The sequence below is a fragment of the Doryrhamphus excisus genome, chromosome 8 (assembly GCF_030265055.1).
Source record: "Doryrhamphus excisus isolate RoL2022-K1 chromosome 8, RoL_Dexc_1.0, whole genome shotgun sequence".
NCBI classification, from domain to species: Eukaryota; Metazoa; Chordata; class Actinopteri; order Syngnathiformes; family Syngnathidae; genus Doryrhamphus; species Doryrhamphus excisus.
In genome coordinates, this window is record NC_080473.1 from 5,364,312 (window position 1) to 5,383,003 (window position 18,692).

Sequence of the window (18,692 nt, forward strand, 5' to 3'; positions counted from 1 at the left end):
GCTCTCGTCTGAATGGCTTTATTAGTGCCTCTGCAGTCATTGCCTTTAATGGAGGGACACTTAGAAGTGTGATGAAGTAACGCCGGGCCCATTAGGCCGGTTCACGGCACCTCACCAAAGCCACTGAGTGCGGAGTGATATTGGCAGCAGCTGGGCTGACACGATCCAGCCTGCAAGTTAGGAGGCGTGTAGACAAAAAAAAAAAAAGGTTTGTGGAGCAGCTAAAAAGTGCAGAAATCATTACATGAAGTTCACAAGGGGTGATATTTAGGCTTCATGTCAGGCATTGATAAAAATCTATTTCTCATCCTGCTTAAAAATAGTACGAGTGATTTGTGAGGATATTTATATAGCCTGTGGAATCGCACTTCCCTTTGAAATTGGAGACTTAACTTCCTTGGCTCGTGTCGCACATCTCAGGTCAGCAACCATATGGGTTGAATAATTTCCAGTGCAACTGTAGCATAGCAGAGGTGATATGGTCGCAGTGCGGCATATTGAAGAAAATCATACATGCAATGCCTAAAACACAGCACTACTAAATTTAATTTAAATCTACATAGACATGATTTTATTTATTTTAATAACAAAAACAAATTAACCCAAATTGATATATATTTATATTTAAAAACATATCAATATAGACCAAACATAAAATAAAAAAAAAACTAAACTTGAAAAAAAGAAACATGCATAATGTAGAGAATATAATATGTAGGTCTTTTTTGCTGGTCGATGTGTTACAAATTATGTTCAATAATCAACATTTGCAACCATTTTTTCATTATTGAAATGAGGTATATTTGACACTTGAACCACTAGATGCTACTAATCATATATATATATATATATATATATATATATATATATATATATATATATATATATATATATATATATATATATATATATATATATATATATATATATATATATGGCAAAATGGCAACACTTTACAATAGTGTACACAAAATTACAGTAGTTAATGAGGAACAAAAACCTACCTAACTACAACCACTACTTTTTGGTTCCTATGTAACTACTGTCTACCTTATTGTAAAGTGAGACTTAAAAAAGTGAGACTGTGCAGTTTTCCCAAGTTTTATTGTTGGCTGAAGTTTGACCCGAGAACAGAATAATTTATATTTTCATTATTTCCTTTTTGCTGCAGGTTAAAACCATGCTGCATGTTAGCGGCTTGAATGTTGCAATCCTGGTGTGTGTGTGTGTGTGACAGGCATGAATTAATGACCTCACACACACAAACACACACACACCGCGATGATCCAAAGGTGCTGAAAAGCTGGCCAACTAAGCCTCACAGAGGCCTCCGCCATCTTTTCACGCACATTCCGCAGATTAACATGTCAAGAAGAGAAACACATTACGAGATGCTGCTGCCGTCCCTGCGAGGGTGAAATTAAGCATGTGACAGGGGCGTGTGCAAAGTGTGTATGTTTAAAGTGTGCCCTGTTCATTCCAGGAATGTCCCCAGACTACCCGGTCGAGCGGAACGGCATCGAAACCGAGAGAGTATCACCGCAGCCGCCGTGCAGCGATACTGACACAGTGTTGCACACGTCTCACAGTCACTTGGCGGCAGAGACTTTTACCTCGTCTGTCATCTGCTGCCGCAACTCGAGCGGAGAGAAAATTACATGCTGGAAGCCCAGAGTTCATGTGCTCGGCTTGCATGTCCACCTCCTCGAGTTGAACGGATTGAAGGGGTCAAAGGAAAACCATTTCATTTTTTAAAAAAAAAGAACAGGATTTGCCAGACTTTGGACACCCCTGGTATAACGGTCAGACAATTTGTTAGGGTTATGGTAAAAAAGAAAAAAAAAATGAAAAAATTTTTTTGTAAGACATGATAATAGAGCTGCAAAAATTAATCGATGATTAATCAATCACTGAATCAACAACCACTTAGGTATTCGATTTTTTTCCCCATGAAAAAAGTAAATATCCTCTGATTTTGCCCTCTCAAATATGCATATTTTTTTAATTTTCTTGGTCGTCCATGAAAGCAGACCTATTATCTTTGTGTTTTAGGCACAACAGATCAGGCCCGCGAGACGATTTAGTATAAAAGTATAAAAATAAGATGCATTTTCAATAAAAATTACCTTCTGTTGTAATTATGACCACCGGATGGCACTACAGTAATTGTGTTGAGCAAGCAAACTGTTTATACCGGCCCAGAGCAAGTAAAGTGCAGCTAGCCACCGTGTCATCTATTACGGTGGTATGGTCACAGTATGTTGCAGTGCTGTCGCGTGTCGCCACTATACGAGTCCTCATGCCGACAAATATGACAACTTTCATTGACAGCGGAGAAGAGAGAAGGTGAATGTTGGTGGATCTGAAGAAACAGCAGTGAGCTATTTACTCATAAATGAGAGGTCAGAGCCTGAGTGGAAGCTAGCAGGGTTATGTGGGTGGTTGTGTGTGCGCTCAATGACCACACCACATTGTATTTTACGTCTTTAATCTAAAGGAACGTTCTAATCGTTCCAAAACGTTCCAATCCTATTTTATATTTATTGTTACCATGATTTTACCGATCCAGACCACTTGGAAGTAGATTCTTCCTCCATGGGCCCGCTAAGCTAAAATGAGTTTGACACCCCTGTTCTAGGCCCTGACCAATTAATCAAAACAACAAGCTGCAGATTAATCAACTGAGAAAATAATCATGAGTTGCAGTTGACTTACAAACAATTGGTGTTGCCCATACCCCATCAAATACCTTTTGCTTGATGGCGGCCATGTTCTTTAACCAATCCTGCTCATATTTTCCCCTAAAAAGGTATGAACCAAATTTCATGTTTCACACTCACAAGTTCGTGTTGGGTTTTTGCAGAGCATATTGAGCTCTGTGAGAAATTTCCAGTTTCATGCAATTTATGGGGGTCAAGCATTGGGATTCAATAACAGAGCCACCATGTGGGGTATTTGTCAGAAATGTGATGCCACAAACAAGGGTGCCTGTTTTGACGTATCTTCTGAGTGCAAATCCAGTGGAGCCAAATTTATACGTATTTTTATGAAGAGGCTTTCGCTAAGACAATGAGATGCCGTACTACTCTTGCATCTCCTGCCCGATAAAACGGGACAGCGATGGATGTCCGACAAGTGACAAGAGAAATACGAGTGCAAATGGAGGGGAAGGAGCTAAACGATTAAGCGCTGGTATTTCACGCTGGATGATACTTGGCCCGAGTCGCTCTTGTGAAACTGGCTCGCTGTGCTTCAGTGACTGACTGGTCCCTTGTCCCTCCAGGCTGATTTACTTCTTGCTCTCGCTTTGTTTGTTTGCACGCTGCCTAGCAACGGCAGGTTGTTTTTGCTAATGCACTGTTACCTGTCCTCCTGGTCTTGCGATTGTCAATTGTCTCATCTTATTTATAGCGCCATAAGACGACTGTCGCAATAAAGAAAAGCAAGCTCCAGTTTGTCTCTGACACGCACGCTGCTCACTTAGGACGGACTTCTTATCCTGGACCTTTTATTTGGGTCTCATTATTCTTTTTATCTTCTCCTATCAAAACACAGTAAAAGTGCACTCTGACTGACTAACTGTGGCTGGAGTAATGCTAAACCATTACATGCTGACTGGATCCATTGTGGCATGACTAAAAGGCCTGTCATTTCCCATGTAAATACAGTTTGTGCAAGACTTAGGTGTGGTCATTTCAGGGTTGACTAAGCTGCAATGTGGACCTGGGACAGCAGCGAGGTGTGATCATCCCTTAAATCTCTTAGGCTGCATTCATACCGGTACTGTGGTTTGGACCAAAAATGCAGTTTGGTGTGATTTGCTTAGCGTCACAACTTTCAACATTGTTATTTAAAAATTACGGTATAATTTACGCTCAGCCGCGCCTCCGAGGTAAGGAAAATGTTTCCGGCTAATTTCACCTGCAATATAGGCGAGTTTAAGGCAAGTAAAAGTGAAAGTTATAAGAACATATGCATCAAGTATGGGCTTGACTGGGTAGTTTTTGTACATATTACGTAACTGGGTTGAATACATACATCTTTCATAGTTTGTCTGGTCCAGCAACTTACATCTCAACTATATGTTGCAGTAATACCTGACTTGTTGCGGTCAGTTGGTTCCAACTTTCAATGTCTCATGTTTGGTGCAGTCCTGCTAATTTCAAAACGGGCAATTTTGTGGCGTTGAAGAAGACGAGGCCTTTGAAAATGTTTTTTTCTTATTAAAACCCATCTCTCCCAGTAACCTTCATTTGAGCAGAGGAGAGGATCGCTCCAATGTCTTGACAGACAGCCCATCAGCAGCTCCAGCTCAGGGCCGGTCACATTTTCTGGGTCTACCACTTAGACTTGGTAGTGGTGTAGTGGTTAGCATTCTGGACTTGGGAACAAAACGCCCTGGGTTACAATCTCCACTAGTAAGCATCATTGGTATTCGTCAGAATTTAAAGTGCTCAAGCCAAAATCAGTATGCAAATCAAAAGATCGGCTGTGGCGACAAAAAACCGAAAGAAACGAACAAACCACTTGAACTGGTCGGCCCTTAGGTCGAAGTTTCAAATGGCTGGCGCCATGATGAAAGTGTGAATACCTGACAGAATCGATTAAATCCACACTTGTGCCAAGATTTTGGCTTTCAAAGGCTGTGGTCTTAAACATTTGATCAGCTGACGAACAGCCTATGTCACTTTAATGCTTGCTTCCAATAAATTGCTTAATAAAAAAATGAGTTATTAGTCTTACTTCCATTTCTTCTGTTTGCATTTTGAATCTGTACTTAGAACCTCCTTAAAATCCACCAGTGCAAAACGAAAATTTTTGTCTTTGTAATTTCTGCATGGTTAAGACTTGTCCATGTCTTTGGTCCAAGCAAATACACCAGAGTTCCTTTTAACTGAACCACACACCCTTCAGTTCATGTTCTAATTAATTTCTCTTTTATATAAAAGAATCATTACGCTGTGTTTTGCGGATTTTACAACCTGAAATACATAAAAAGCACTGCCAGTGTGTCATAACAGGTTATAACATCCAGTAACTTAAGGACAAGCGACTTCTCATATTTTATTGCGCACAAGATGTGTTGCACCTGCAGTGCTTATGCGCTTTTAAGAGTGGTGGTTAATTGCCCAGGGTCTACTCCCCTCCACTATTCCATTACCAAACCCCTACAACATTAGCACAGTTAGCCATGTAAATAACTCCCATTTTTTTATGAACTCCATTTTCTTCAAATAGCCTTTTCTTTAGAGTCTACTTTTTCAGGATAATTGCATTTTAGTGAATCACGGCTCATACGCTGGGGTTGTAAAACACTTGCACTCAAAAAAACCTCCTGGGCCACATTCATGCACTCTCGGAGCCATCTTTTGCCAGGCTATGAAGTCATGTTATGAAATCCACAACACGTTCTTCCTCCTGCAGTGCTTTCAAGTGAAAGAGCACTATTGGAGAAGAAATATGAAAGGTTAACATGAAGTAATGGACATAAGAGGAGGTCCTAAACGAGGCTTGGACTGTCCTCTTATACGCGGCTGTGAAGTAACAGGTGCTGCCCCACTGTCTCCTCTGATGGATATAATATCAGCTCTCTGACTGGGATTCTCAGAGGAAGCATAATCCACTCTAATCTCCGTCTAATTCAGGGAGGACTGGGTTGTTCAGATGAACGAGTGGAAAATCTTTGCAAGTGTGTGAAAGCTGACCTCACTGAAAACAGCCCAAGATGAAAACCATTGGCACCGGTTTGGTCCTGTGTAATAGCCGTCCAAAATTTGGATTGTAAGCTTCCGTTGAGAAGACAAATGCTGTCATAGCAGGAGTATGTTTTTCATGCACCCACCCCTGCAGAAAAGTGCTTAAATGAGCATTACAAAATGGTTATGGCGCTCATACTGCACCAACACCACCTCCCATTGTGAACTTGTTTTAATAGGACATGCTTTGTTTAAAATATTGCTGTCATTGTACTGTATTATTTGTACTGTATCATGCATGAATTTTCACAATTAGGCATTATCCATTTAGAAATTATTGAAAAGATTTGATCCTATCTTTTAGCATAAATGGCGTTATGTTCTCGCATAATCCTGCTAACTAGCACAAATTGTGCAACACAACTGATGCAACTTCATTACGCATGATCAAAATAAACTAGACAGACAGAATACTTTATTAATCCCTTTGGGATTCCCTCAGTAAACCATTACCATTACCACATTAGCAAGCATTTGGCAACAGAAGAAAGGGAAAATATCTCTCTGGGGGGGAAATTGGGAGAATACAGCCATGAATACATAAAGTAGAGTGGGAGTCTAAATGATTCAACTCTCATTTAAAATGAATAGAATTTAACGTGTTGAGTTATTTTGAGTACAAGTGTAAAATGTGGTAGAAAATCATAAAAAATGCATCAGATTTTACACTGAATTGGACAACAATAAAATTGCACAACAGAAAGTATTTTTTTTGCATAAAATGTATAAATAAATGATGTTTTGCTCCCATTTAATAGAACTGTTATATCTTAATGCCCATGCAGATGTACAAAACGGGAATATAAACAGAAAAATATGTCATTTGCAGTATGTTAGTTATCTATAATGTGGGAGTTCTTGTTTTGTGCGTGGCTGGATTGTGCAGGCGTTCTGAGTTCGAATCATAGTCAAGATGAATGGCAATGCTGGCCCTCACAGTGTCTGCGGGCAAAAATCATGGCCCCACTGAAGGCCCAGGTCCCAACTGCACCACCCACCACTGCAATGGACCTTAGAGATGCCACTAGACTTGAATGCAAATAATGCATGAATGAACGCATACAGCTCATGTCACATAATTAACAAGATCAATTGCCACAAGGTCCAACTGTAGTGTCGCACTTCCTGACTGTGGTGCATGTCAACAGTTACAAATGACTGCTGACTGAACAGGATGCTTTGGGCTGACATGTGTCACCAGTTCAAGTCAATCTAAGCACTAAGCTCGCCCAGCAGGTTGCTGTCGACACACACCAGGGGCCCAATGGAAAAAAAAAAACGTACACAACCCAACCCGCAGGGATGCATGCACCTATGTATACACACACACACACACACACACACACACACATACATAGATCAGGCAGGATTACTGTCAGAGGGGTGAGTACATCATGAGTGACTGAGCAATCAGCACATGTGGCAACAATTTCCTTTCACCTGAGGACAAAAGGAGAAAAGGGGAGGAGATTCTGCAGAAGATACCAATTGTTTATTTATATGGAACATGTTTTTATTATATATATTTGGGCAAGAGTGCTTATTTCTGTATTTTGAAGATAGATTTACTGTCTCCATAAAATGAAGAATTCCTTACAAGCATCCTTGTTTAAGGGCCTTAATGAGATGGAAATCTACAAGCATCCAGCGTGGTTTCCTCCCCACTGCCTTGAATGTGGGAGGTATAATCCAATTATGAAAATGATCATTTACGTGTGCACTGGTCTAGAAGAGCTTGTTATTAGTTATTCAAGTTTAATGCTGTTTTAATAAGTGGGTAACAGTTGGTTATTGGCTGTTTGAACGTCCGCTTGAGGGAAAACACTTAACATCATGCAGGTTTAATAGTGGATCAGAATGCTCTCGCTTCTTGAAAACATACAGTGCAGGCCAAAAGTTTGGACGCACCTTCTCAATCAATGTGTCCATTTGCATTGTAGATTCTCAAAATTATGAATGTACTTAACAAAAGTGTGGAATAACTCTGAATATATTTTAGATTCCTCAAAGTAGCCACCCTGTGATTTTTTTGATTCCACTGCAAACTCTTGGTGATTTCTCGATTCGCGTCAGGATTGTCATGGTTACTTCGTGGAATGTCTTGCCTTATCAATGGGGTTGTGTTGTGTTGTGTGTGTCTGTATGAGCAAGTGTAGATGGTTGCATGGCCATGCAATCAAAGTGTGCAAACACCTTGAATGCATTCTTGGAAGCATACATATACGTAGAATCTGGAACAAGAACAAAAATGAAAATGGTCCACGGTGGCCACACAGTAAGGGGATCGGGAAGACCTGAGTTCGATTCTCCGGTTTCCTCTGCGTCGAGGCACAGCATCCGGCTCCAGCAACAGTTTGACGGATATTTCACATTCATTGAAATATTTTTCTCTTGCTGGGAATCACCAAATACTGACTTCTACCTGAGCTTGTGTCATAAACAGAATAGTAGAGCTTGGGGGCTGAGAGCTTACAGCCACCCGCATATAAGGAAGTCAGCCCCTCTGTGACATCAGAAAGGGGCGGTTTTACCATGCTTTTTGAGCCATCCCAAACTTCTTTCACTTCTCACTTCCAAATGCGCAAAACTCATTATCTGAAACTTAGGCATCGTTTACAATGCCTGCTGGACGCCTCCTTGGTGAGGTGTTCCGGGCATGCCCAGCCAGAAAAAGGCCCCGGGGCAGACCTAGGACACGCTCAAGGGATTGTGTCTCACAGCTGGCCTGGGAACGCCTTGGTGTCCTCCCGGTGGAGCTGGAGGAGGTGGCCGGGGACCGGGAAGTCTGGGCTTCCCTACTGAGACTGCTGGCCCCGCGACCCGGATAAGCGGAGGAAAATGGATGGATGGAGGCATCATTTAACATGGGAATACAACATTTATAGGTCAGAAAAGGGGGACAAGCATAATGGGTCCCTGGCATCATTTCAAACGTACCAATATCATACAATATGTAAACGATACCCACATTACATGTGTTGGGTACATTTGCTTGGGAATGCCAGAGATCCACATGATGACTTTATGTAAAAAGCAATGAAATGAAGTGGGGTGAAAAAAAGCCATGTGAAATGAAAAAAAATATTTAAGTCAAAGAAAATGTTGCAACATTGATGATCAGAAAATGTCCCTTATTTTCAAGCCCCAATGTTGACATCCACTGATATGTATGCCCTGCCCTGAAATTAAAGGCTGAGTAAATCATTTATGTGCCACAGATTCTGTCAGTCAACACAGAGAACTCCGACTTTCTTTGTATTCAGCCACTCAAGCACAAAGAATATTTAACAGATTTATTCAACAATGGAGACATTGTGCCTGCACAACTAAGACTGGACATCCATCAACATGCTTCACTTAAAACATGACAATGCTAAAAAGGGACATCTATCCAGTGCAAGTAGTTTAAGGTTTAAGCCTCAACTGTGCAAAATTGGTGGCGGTCAAAACCCATGCCAGGTTAAAACTCAACTTTGAACCCGTGGCATTACTTCCTGTCCTCCACACATTGCAACACACATGAGCACAATTCTATTTACAGTGGTGTGAAAATGTTTGGGCAGCACCCCTGATAATTTCAGATTTTCCTTAGTAAATCACTGGTTGTTAGGATCAGCGATTTCAGTTAAATATTTCATATAGCAGACGAACACAGTAATAGATGAGAAGTTAAATGAAGTTTATCAGATTTACATAAAGTGTGCAATAATTATTTAAACAAAATCAAAGATATTTTTGACCATTGGCCTGCCATTTCGGGTCTTAACTAGAACTGTGCCTGTGGTTTCCCATTTAGTCACTGGAAGCTGACAGTTGAAATCTCTGAGCTAGCTTTGTGTATCCTTCCCCTAAACCATGATGTTGAACAATATTTGATTTCAGGTCATTTGACAGTTGTTTTGAGGCTACCATGGTGCTACTCTTCAGAGATAATGCAACTTGCGATTGGCCACCTTAAATATCCTCTCTAATGATTGGCTTCACTTGTGTATGCAAATTTTGTGTTCCAATAATTAGTGTTAAAAGGTATTCAAATCCAAAAAATGTCTGCTATATGATATATTTAAGTGAAATAGGAGGGAACTTTTACGCCAGCCTAGACAGGCATGCTCATGCACACACAAGCAAAATATAATAAAAAAAAAAAAAAACATGGTCCTCTCGGGTGGATTATCCTCTGCAGGGCAGACCAAGCGGCCCGTATTTTACCATGTACCATTTACTGGCAACTACTTTTTACTTAAGTAATAGTAATACTTAAGTATTAGACTAGTTAGCTAATGAGTCTAAAAGTGTGATGATATCAGTATTAAATGTATGCTAGCATGTCTTCCAAAGCATTTTGACCACAACGTATAGCGGGCCGTATCTTTGACAGTGCTGCAATACTGTGGCATGATCAAATCAAATCAACTTTATTTGTATAGCACTTTTCCTGCAAAGACATGCAACACAAAGTGCTTTACAGAATTAAAACAATTACCACTTTTTTTTTAAAAACGTGTATTTATCAGAATGTATTTACCTGGTATTTTCTGGTTCTGTGAAACTGGAGCCCATAGAAAAGGTGAGAAGGGGTCAAAGGCAGGATCGGACGACGAGGTCTGACAAGTTGACCTTTCGACACCAACAACAAACCACTTGCGATGGAAGACTAAGAAAACATTCCCCTTCACACCTTTGTGTCATTTTTTGAAACATTCTCATCTGTCCACCATGAAATCAGGGTTCCCTGGCAAAATGCCTCTTGGACTAATGTGTGTTTTGCAAGACGTTTCCAGTGTGCCTTTCCATGTGCCTTTGAAAGCCCACAGGGTCATGGGCCATCCGCTTTCTCCCCCTTCTCTCGCTCCCTCCTCTGTGCAACACCCCAGAATGCCAAAGCACACGAGTGAAGCAAGGATTAGAGAAAGTGTCCTCTCAGATGACTGCTCCATCTGTCCCCAGGATCGAGTTGTAAGGAGCTGTGATATCGGGATGATTCATTTCAATCAGCAGCAGATCCCTCTACTGCAAAGAAAATCCCCCTTGAGTCTCTGGTAGCGTTTTACTTTGGTGCAAGGAAATAAAAGAGCTGGGGGGGGAGGGGGTTCCCCCTCTTGTTATTTTTAATCCAATGATCATTTGCTTCATTATTCCTAAACCTGCAGTGATAATAGTCTTCATTTTTCAACCCCCCTTCCAGTTGCATGACTATAATCAGGAAGCACCTAGACCCCATTAATCAAAGCAATTGGATCACTCCCACCCACTCTAACAGGAAAGAAAAACATCATCAGGGCTTTAATGTACTTTGTCAGAGAGCAAGAGCAATTGTGCAAGAGGTTAGTTGGTGTTCATACTTTGATCTTCGTTGAAATGACTTTAGCACGTTTGACCTTTGCACTTGTTCACTGTTTAGCATCAATTACAACTGGTCTTACAGGAACAACATGCCGCCCTGTAACTGTTGAACGTCCGCTGATTACAGTGCACATCCTGAAAATAGTTTTCATTGGTAATGACGGCTGTCGATCATTTACACACACATAATCATTTCCGAAAATATATGCTCAAACCACCAGCAGTACTTACTGTTACACTTGGAAATAGTTGGGGTTGAAAGGTGTTCCTGGATCTGTTCTATGGAACAGGACCTTAGGGTAAGGAAGGGGCTGGCCGGGCCTTAGAAATTCAACATTAAAATCAGATCTTCCAAGCAACCACTGACTCCATCCTCCTCTATGTCCGTGAATCATGGACTCTGAAGCCCTTTTTTGGATAGATGCTACACTAGAATGCATTGGGTGGTTGGCCAGAAAAAGCACATTAACAAGCACATGAACAACAAAGCATCTATACTGAGAGCTACCAAGGCTGAGTGACAAAGTGGCAGGTCACTTCCAACAAGTGTGCTATGCTAACAAGTGCTATGGTTCCCAATTTAACGGCCACCTACCTAGAAGACGTCTCACACCAACATACATGGACAGTCTGAGGAGGGATGCAGAAAGGAGACCTCTGTGGAATTCGACTGACGTGACTGGACTCTCCATTTGACCTCGACCTAGAGAGAGAAAGCAAGGTACCAAGTTTAATAATATTAAAAATAAAAAATAAAATGTCACAACTGAATTTGGCAAATCTTAGCAATTCCCAGGTGCAAGCAAATATGCCACCTAAAGGCTGTCAATACCCCGGTACCACTGAGGAATGAAAGGGGACCTAGCCAATCCGCCAATCAGATATGCAAACACTCACATTCACACTTGTGGACAGTATCTAGTCTCCAATTGACATGAGTTTTCACATTTCAGAAATAACAGCCTCTCTCCAATGGTCACCGGCTTCCAATTAACGCTCAGTCCTCTTTGGTTTAGGTAAACATACGCCCTGATGCTAATTAAAGCATTTACAGTGTTGAAGTGACTGCCTAAAATAATAATAACCATTCAATTATTTTGTATGGGAAGTCGCTCAATAAGAAAAAATCATTTCTCCTTCTGCAGTTAGTCTGTCATCAGACTTTATGTAAGCGTAAAGCAGGTTAAAGCAAAGACATCCAGCTTGCAGGATTAGATAAAAAAAACAGCAGTATAATAGCAGGCCTGTTTCACTATGTGATATATGTTGTCAAAGAATGGATGTCTTTCACTCGCCAGCTGTTGACACGGTGACAGATCGTCTTGTCAACACACACAAACACATAAATGTGGCATTATATATCTCATCCATCTGCTCTGCCCTTGTGTTTCATCAGCTTGGAGTGCGTATGAAATAATAAAGGTATAGTCAAGCATGGCTCACAGCCTTGTGCTTCACCAGCTTGCTATGTTGTTTGTGCACTCAGCCTGCAGGCAAGGAGTCATGTCAGAACCCAGGACATCCATCCTACCTCACACACTCCCCTCCTCATTTACCTCCGAACAAACACATACACTGAAACACACTGACACATAGTGACATTATCACACATTGTATGTACACACACACACAAAATATGCACATACTGTATGTGCACAAATATACACACTCACAATTATGTACATGCTGCAATTTCATCTGGCCCGCGGAACTGAAAATAGTATTGCGTTATCCGCCTCATGGAATAAAGTGCTTACAGCGATCAGGCAATCAAGCAGTTACTTTGGTATACATTACTCCTCTGGCATTTTCCTTTTAAAAGCGGAAACAATATTCTATATAGCATGAAATTCACAACCATTCTTAACTCATCCGCTACCCGAAAACAGCCAATCTTAAAGATGCATTTCAATGACATTTACGTTTTTTTTTGCACGAGGCAAAAACAGGTGATGGCTCTCTCTTGCACAATAGAAGAAATCATGTTACATGCTTTTTTCTTACAAAATTGTCACTGTGCCATGCTGCAAATGTGGACACCTCTGGGCGCTGCCACGCCCATCTCGGCGCAGTCCAGTCTACCAAGTGCACTGGACCAAATTACTACTGTGTGGGGTGAGCCATGCTCGGCCACCTTGAGCTGTGCCACCATGAGCATGTGCACTCAACACACAAAAAACACAGATGAGCGCAACAACACACATACATAAAACACAGTTTGTGTGTGTGTGTGTGTGTGTGTGTGTGTGTGTGTGTGTGTGTGTGCTGCTGACAAAACCGTCTTTATATTTGAAGACACGCTCGAATGAGTCAGCTCCTCTTGCTGTCATTGGTCATCAAACTCCTTGCAGAGCGAGACCTTCTGGTCCCTGCCAAAAGGCTGGTCCCCCCCCCCCCCCTCCTCCAGCTGTTGTGACGCTGGTTGCTATAAACATGTGAGCAATTTGAAATGAGAATGTAATACTGTAATGTTTCTTTCAAGATCTTATCTGCCATCTGCTGGCACAGTGCCATACACTCCAGGCTCTGTTAACGTTAACGCTCTGTTAGCGCTGGAACTCATGCGCACACACACTCACAAGCTCCAGCACATGCACACACATGCACGCACGCACACGATATCGTAAACATTGACAATAGTGAGGCTCATCACAACCTTTTCACAACACTAAACTCTAATAATATAATTAAATAAAATTGCCAATTATGCTAATTTGCCAATTACATCACTATGTCCCTGCAACCTACCACTGCCACAAATAGATCACAGCCCTGTTGGGAAACACTGGAATTATTAATTCATTCGTTTTCTGACTGCTTAACACCAATTAGGGTTTGTGGCGGTATGCCGGAGCCTATCCCAGCTGAGTTTGAGTGACCCTGGACTGGTCACCAGACAATCCCAGACACTGGAATGAGTTAATATACAATTAAAAATTTATCAAATATGTTGACAGTAAATTTTTCTTCCCTTCGTTATTATGAATAAAAACTGTGAATAATGTATATTAGAAATTGTAATTATAAATGCTTCTCAATAAACATTCACATATCTGATACATACAGAGGATAACTGTATCATATATTAAATATACATTATAAACATAAAATTAATCTAAATACTAATACATCAAAAAATACATTAAGACTAAAAACTACTGAATGATTTAGGCAATTTTCTGAAACAAATGATTGTGTTTTCAGTACAAGATTATGAAAAATAATATTCATGCATAAACATTGTAGTCCACATTCTGTAGCAGCAAACATGTACGTACAGTTTCAAAGTCCAAACTACTTAAAACCAATTGTAAATCATTTCCCATCAAACAATTATCATTGTTATTCCTGCCATTTCCTCCCGGCAGACATACTGAACATTCTGCATGATTATTTTAATTGCCCCATTATAAAACCATAAACGGGGATATTTTTCTTACTAATTTTGCTGACACAAGCAGTCACGTCAGTCTGTATGATTTGTAGTCGGGGGTTGTTGTTCATGGCGCTCGTAAGTAACAAGTGGCAACATTTCCTGCAAATAACTAACAGATGAGTCATGCATACTTACGCTATCATAATTCATCATGATAGTATAGCAGGAGAATAAAAATGTCCTGTTTACCTTTCCATCATTCATAAAAACATGCCTTGCAAAGCCGGCTCTGCCCCTTTCAGGTGAATCCCGCCTCCCGATGTTGCCAGGTTGACCCCCAGCTGCTCCCAAGCCAACAGGGCCTTCACAGCATCGCTGACATTTTCTGCTGTCAGCGGCACTGACACGAGAGAACTAAGAAAATAAAAGCCGCTTACAGTGTGACAATCACCAAATAAGACAAGTCATATTTTTCTTCCACTGTGAAAATATTTGAAGAGGGGATAGGGAGGAGGGGGGGAGATGGCTTCACTGAGATCATTACCTGCCTGTTGGCTCCAGCCATCACGCTTAAAAATGACGTTAAGCCTTTACACACAGACACAAACACGCTTCTCATCAGTGCTCACCTATGGCAACAAGGGAAGACCTCGCTGTCAGCACAGGAAATCATCTTAGCACAAAAAACACCCAGTATTGTCCAAGAAACTCACACACTTAGATCATACATGCAGAAGTGTTTCCATGGTTCCAAATCTATCTATAAAACCGCCTTTCAGCAAATGCACAGTGGCTCAATCATTCTGCCCACTCGCTTGATCCCACATGACACATGCATGCACCACAACACTCGGCCCCCATCACCTACTAAACACGCGTGACACACCCGCATGTCTACAGCATACAAACCTATTATTCCTACTTTGGATAAAATAATCACCATGGTAGTCATAAATGTCATAAAGTAAATTACATACAGGAAACCAGAAGCACAATGTTAACGATAATCAAAGAACCTTAACGACAGGAGTGTGTTGATGTTTTTTTTTCTGGGGAGGGGAAAAAATCATCAGAGAGATTATATATGTGACAAAAGTGCTGTGCTGAATAAAAAAACTAGTCAAATATCCTTGGTATAACAAGAGCTGTTTTTAATGATTTACTGAAAAATATCCGTCCGCACAGTGCAGAGTCGTTAGCATGTTGGCCACACAGTTAGGAGATCAGGAAGACCTGGTTTCGATTCTCCACTTGGGCAGTTGTGTGAATTTGTTCTCCGGGTACTCCGGTTTCCTCCCACATTCCAAAAATATGCTAGGTTAATTGGCGACTCCAAATTGTCCATAGGTATGAATGTGAGTGTGAATGATGATGTTTGATGTGCCCTCGGATTGGCCGGCAACCAATCCAGGGTCCAAAGTCAGGTGGGATAGGCCCAGCATACCCTCACAACCCTAGTGAGGATAAGCAGCATGGAAAATGGATGAACACAGTATAAATATGAATAGTTCACGTTCACCATTTCAATTTTGAACGAGTTCAAAGTTGAGTTCATTTAATTTTTTTTAGGTGAAAAGTGACAATGAAGAAAGACTGACCTTGTTTTTGAAAGAAAACTATGACATCTATCACCACCTGAAGCAATTATGTATTGTCCGAACAGAATTGTAGAACAATATTGAATACAGAGTGGTTTTCTGTATTTATGCTTTTTAGCCTATGCATGTTTATTTCTTTATGCACAGCAACAAAATTATAGTGTTGTTTCATGCATTGAAATCAATTAGTAAACATGGAGCTACGTATCCAGAAGTCCTTGGGAGCGCTTGGGAGTGTGACCAGTAACAGCGGAGTGGGCGCACCGAGAGGAGGGTCGCAGGTAGAGTAATTAAACAGACCGTTTGGGTAGGAAACAGAAAGTCAATTGAAATACTGCAGAAAGGGGTGCAGAATCTGGAAGATCTACAGGGCTTTCTACTCTAATTCTAACTCCACTATAGGGAGTTACCGTGTGTAGCTGCTCTATAGGAGTCCACAACTCAATACAAAGCGCTGAAAATGAGCATAATAGATCCGCTTTAAGAATTGCTGTATTGTTCCGCTAGTTTGCAATGCTTCGTGAGTAATGCAGTATGAAGCAAGTCAGGCTCTTCATGTTCATGTGACGAGCTGCCCGCTGGTAAAATGTGGGCAGTAACAATGCTCTTGTCAAAGATCATCTATATGCCAGATGCACTATTCTGTTTTTAATATATTATTTTTTGTTATTATTATAATCATTATTAAAATGTATATTTTAATATCAAATGAACTAAATAGCTGAAGGTGTGCATACATACAAAACAATCAAATGAAAATATAACAAACAGACATCAACATGAAAGCTTGCTTAAAACAATCTTAAAAGTGAAAGCTAAAAGCCAGCACAATATTTGAAGAATGATAAAAAAGACTTACCAGCAAGATGTTAGCTGAAAGACGGCCTGTTCCCACAATTTCTTTGACCACCATTCACCTTCTAATTGTCTTCCAACCACACGTGGCAGATTTACTTCCTACTTCCTGCTTATACAGGAAGTAATCAAAATGACTAGCATAAAGGCCAACACAAACACAACACACAATGTTAAAAAGTAATACACACGTATTTAAATGTGTTTTCACTACACATGAGGTAAGATGGTGTCTGAAATTATTTATAATTTTTAAAAACGTTCACTCACATAAGAAGACGCCATGTTTTCCTACTTACTCTTCAGGTATTTACCATATGTCCACTGATGTGTAATGCCCATTACCGCCATCTACTGGACAATAATGGAACATGAGAGCAACATGAAAAATCTCCACCGTGTAATGTCGTTTTTTTTAAACGTCTCTACGACCTCCTCAGAAGGCGGATACTGTTCATCCCTCATCTCACTGACATCCTTGCAGACATATTCATTCATATACTGTACATACAGTACATAGATACCTGCTGGTTGATTTACAAGTAAGAGGGCTTGGAGGTGGAAACGTGTAATCAAAGCAGACAGAGAGGCGTTCAGCACTGCTATTAACTCCTTAAATACATTACGCACAAAAGGTCATTCAGTGCATCATTAGGGATAGACACATGATTTACGTGTTTAGTCATGAAGCACCAAAGGAAGAATCAAATTAGATTCATCCAGTACTTCTAAACTACACTTTTTAAACCGAAAAATATTTTAAATATTAAAAGTAATAATAATGTGAATTATTTGATTTCAAGCATTGCAAGCGACGTTAGGATGCCTCTGTAAGTGTTCACGTGGCATGGTATACAAATGCTACAAATAAGTATGAAATATTTTATATGGTTTTATATTTTATATTATTTTTGTAACTATTTATTTTCAGAATCATATGATTTATTGTAACCGATGTGTTAATTTACTTAATTTTACATAGTCCATTATTTTATTTGCATTTATTGTTGTTATGTGAACTTTGACAGCATGTGATGTCACTTCCTGCCTTTCTGGCGCGCTCCTCTTCAATCGCCTTTTGGACTGCTGAGTACGAGGTATGATCGTCGTGGCAGCAATTATTAATTGAATAAAGTGTGAATATGTTACACGTTTCACCACGTTTCACATTTTGTTTGTTGTGCACAGGTATGTTGGTCCCTTATTGTTGTATTTAATTTGCATAAAGAGTCTCTTCAGTCGTCTTTTGGACTGCTGAGGACGAGGAACTGCAAGTGTGTTGACGCTGCTGTACATTGTGTTTGTTGTGCACAGAGGAAATAAACGCCCCCTCTGGTTGGCGAAGGAATTGCAGCCTCCCACCTCGTTTTTTCAAACCAGAACACAACGCAGAGTATATTTAGCCAATGTCAGTGCAGATCAGCTACAGTATTATTGCCAGTTTTCTAATGTATTCTGTTCATTCTATTTATTTGTTTATTATTATGTTCATTAGGTACTAAAAAGCACTGAGCAATCACCTAGCAATGGAGTTGTAACTAATTATCGCCACCTACAGGACTGGAGTGGAGCCCGTTTAAATTCCTCCTGTCGATCTCTGCCAGCCAAATATTTCCCCGCCAATATTTTTACATGGATGACGCCATCACCTCCTCCCATTCCGTCATCACAACCCCGGCTTCTTTCGCCATTGCCCTCGAACCACACAATGTACGCTCTGTTCTCATGCCAGGCTGTCAAAAAGCGACTTTTTTAGCATCCGGT

The 18,692-nt window shown here is 40.6% G+C and overlaps 1 long non-coding RNA gene across 1 annotated transcript; it reads right to left on the reverse strand.

The window, feature by feature from the left end:
- Nucleotides 1-7,287: 7,287 nt before the first annotated feature.
- Nucleotides 7,288-17,037, reverse strand: LOC131134574 (uncharacterized). The gene is made up of 3 exons (XR_009131413.1): nt 16,933-17,037; nt 11,695-11,802; nt 7,288-10,766 (listed from the first exon to the last, which is right to left on the reverse strand). It is a non-coding gene; the product is annotated as an uncharacterized LOC131134574 (long non-coding RNA).
- Nucleotides 17,038-18,692: the final 1,655 nt, after the last annotated feature.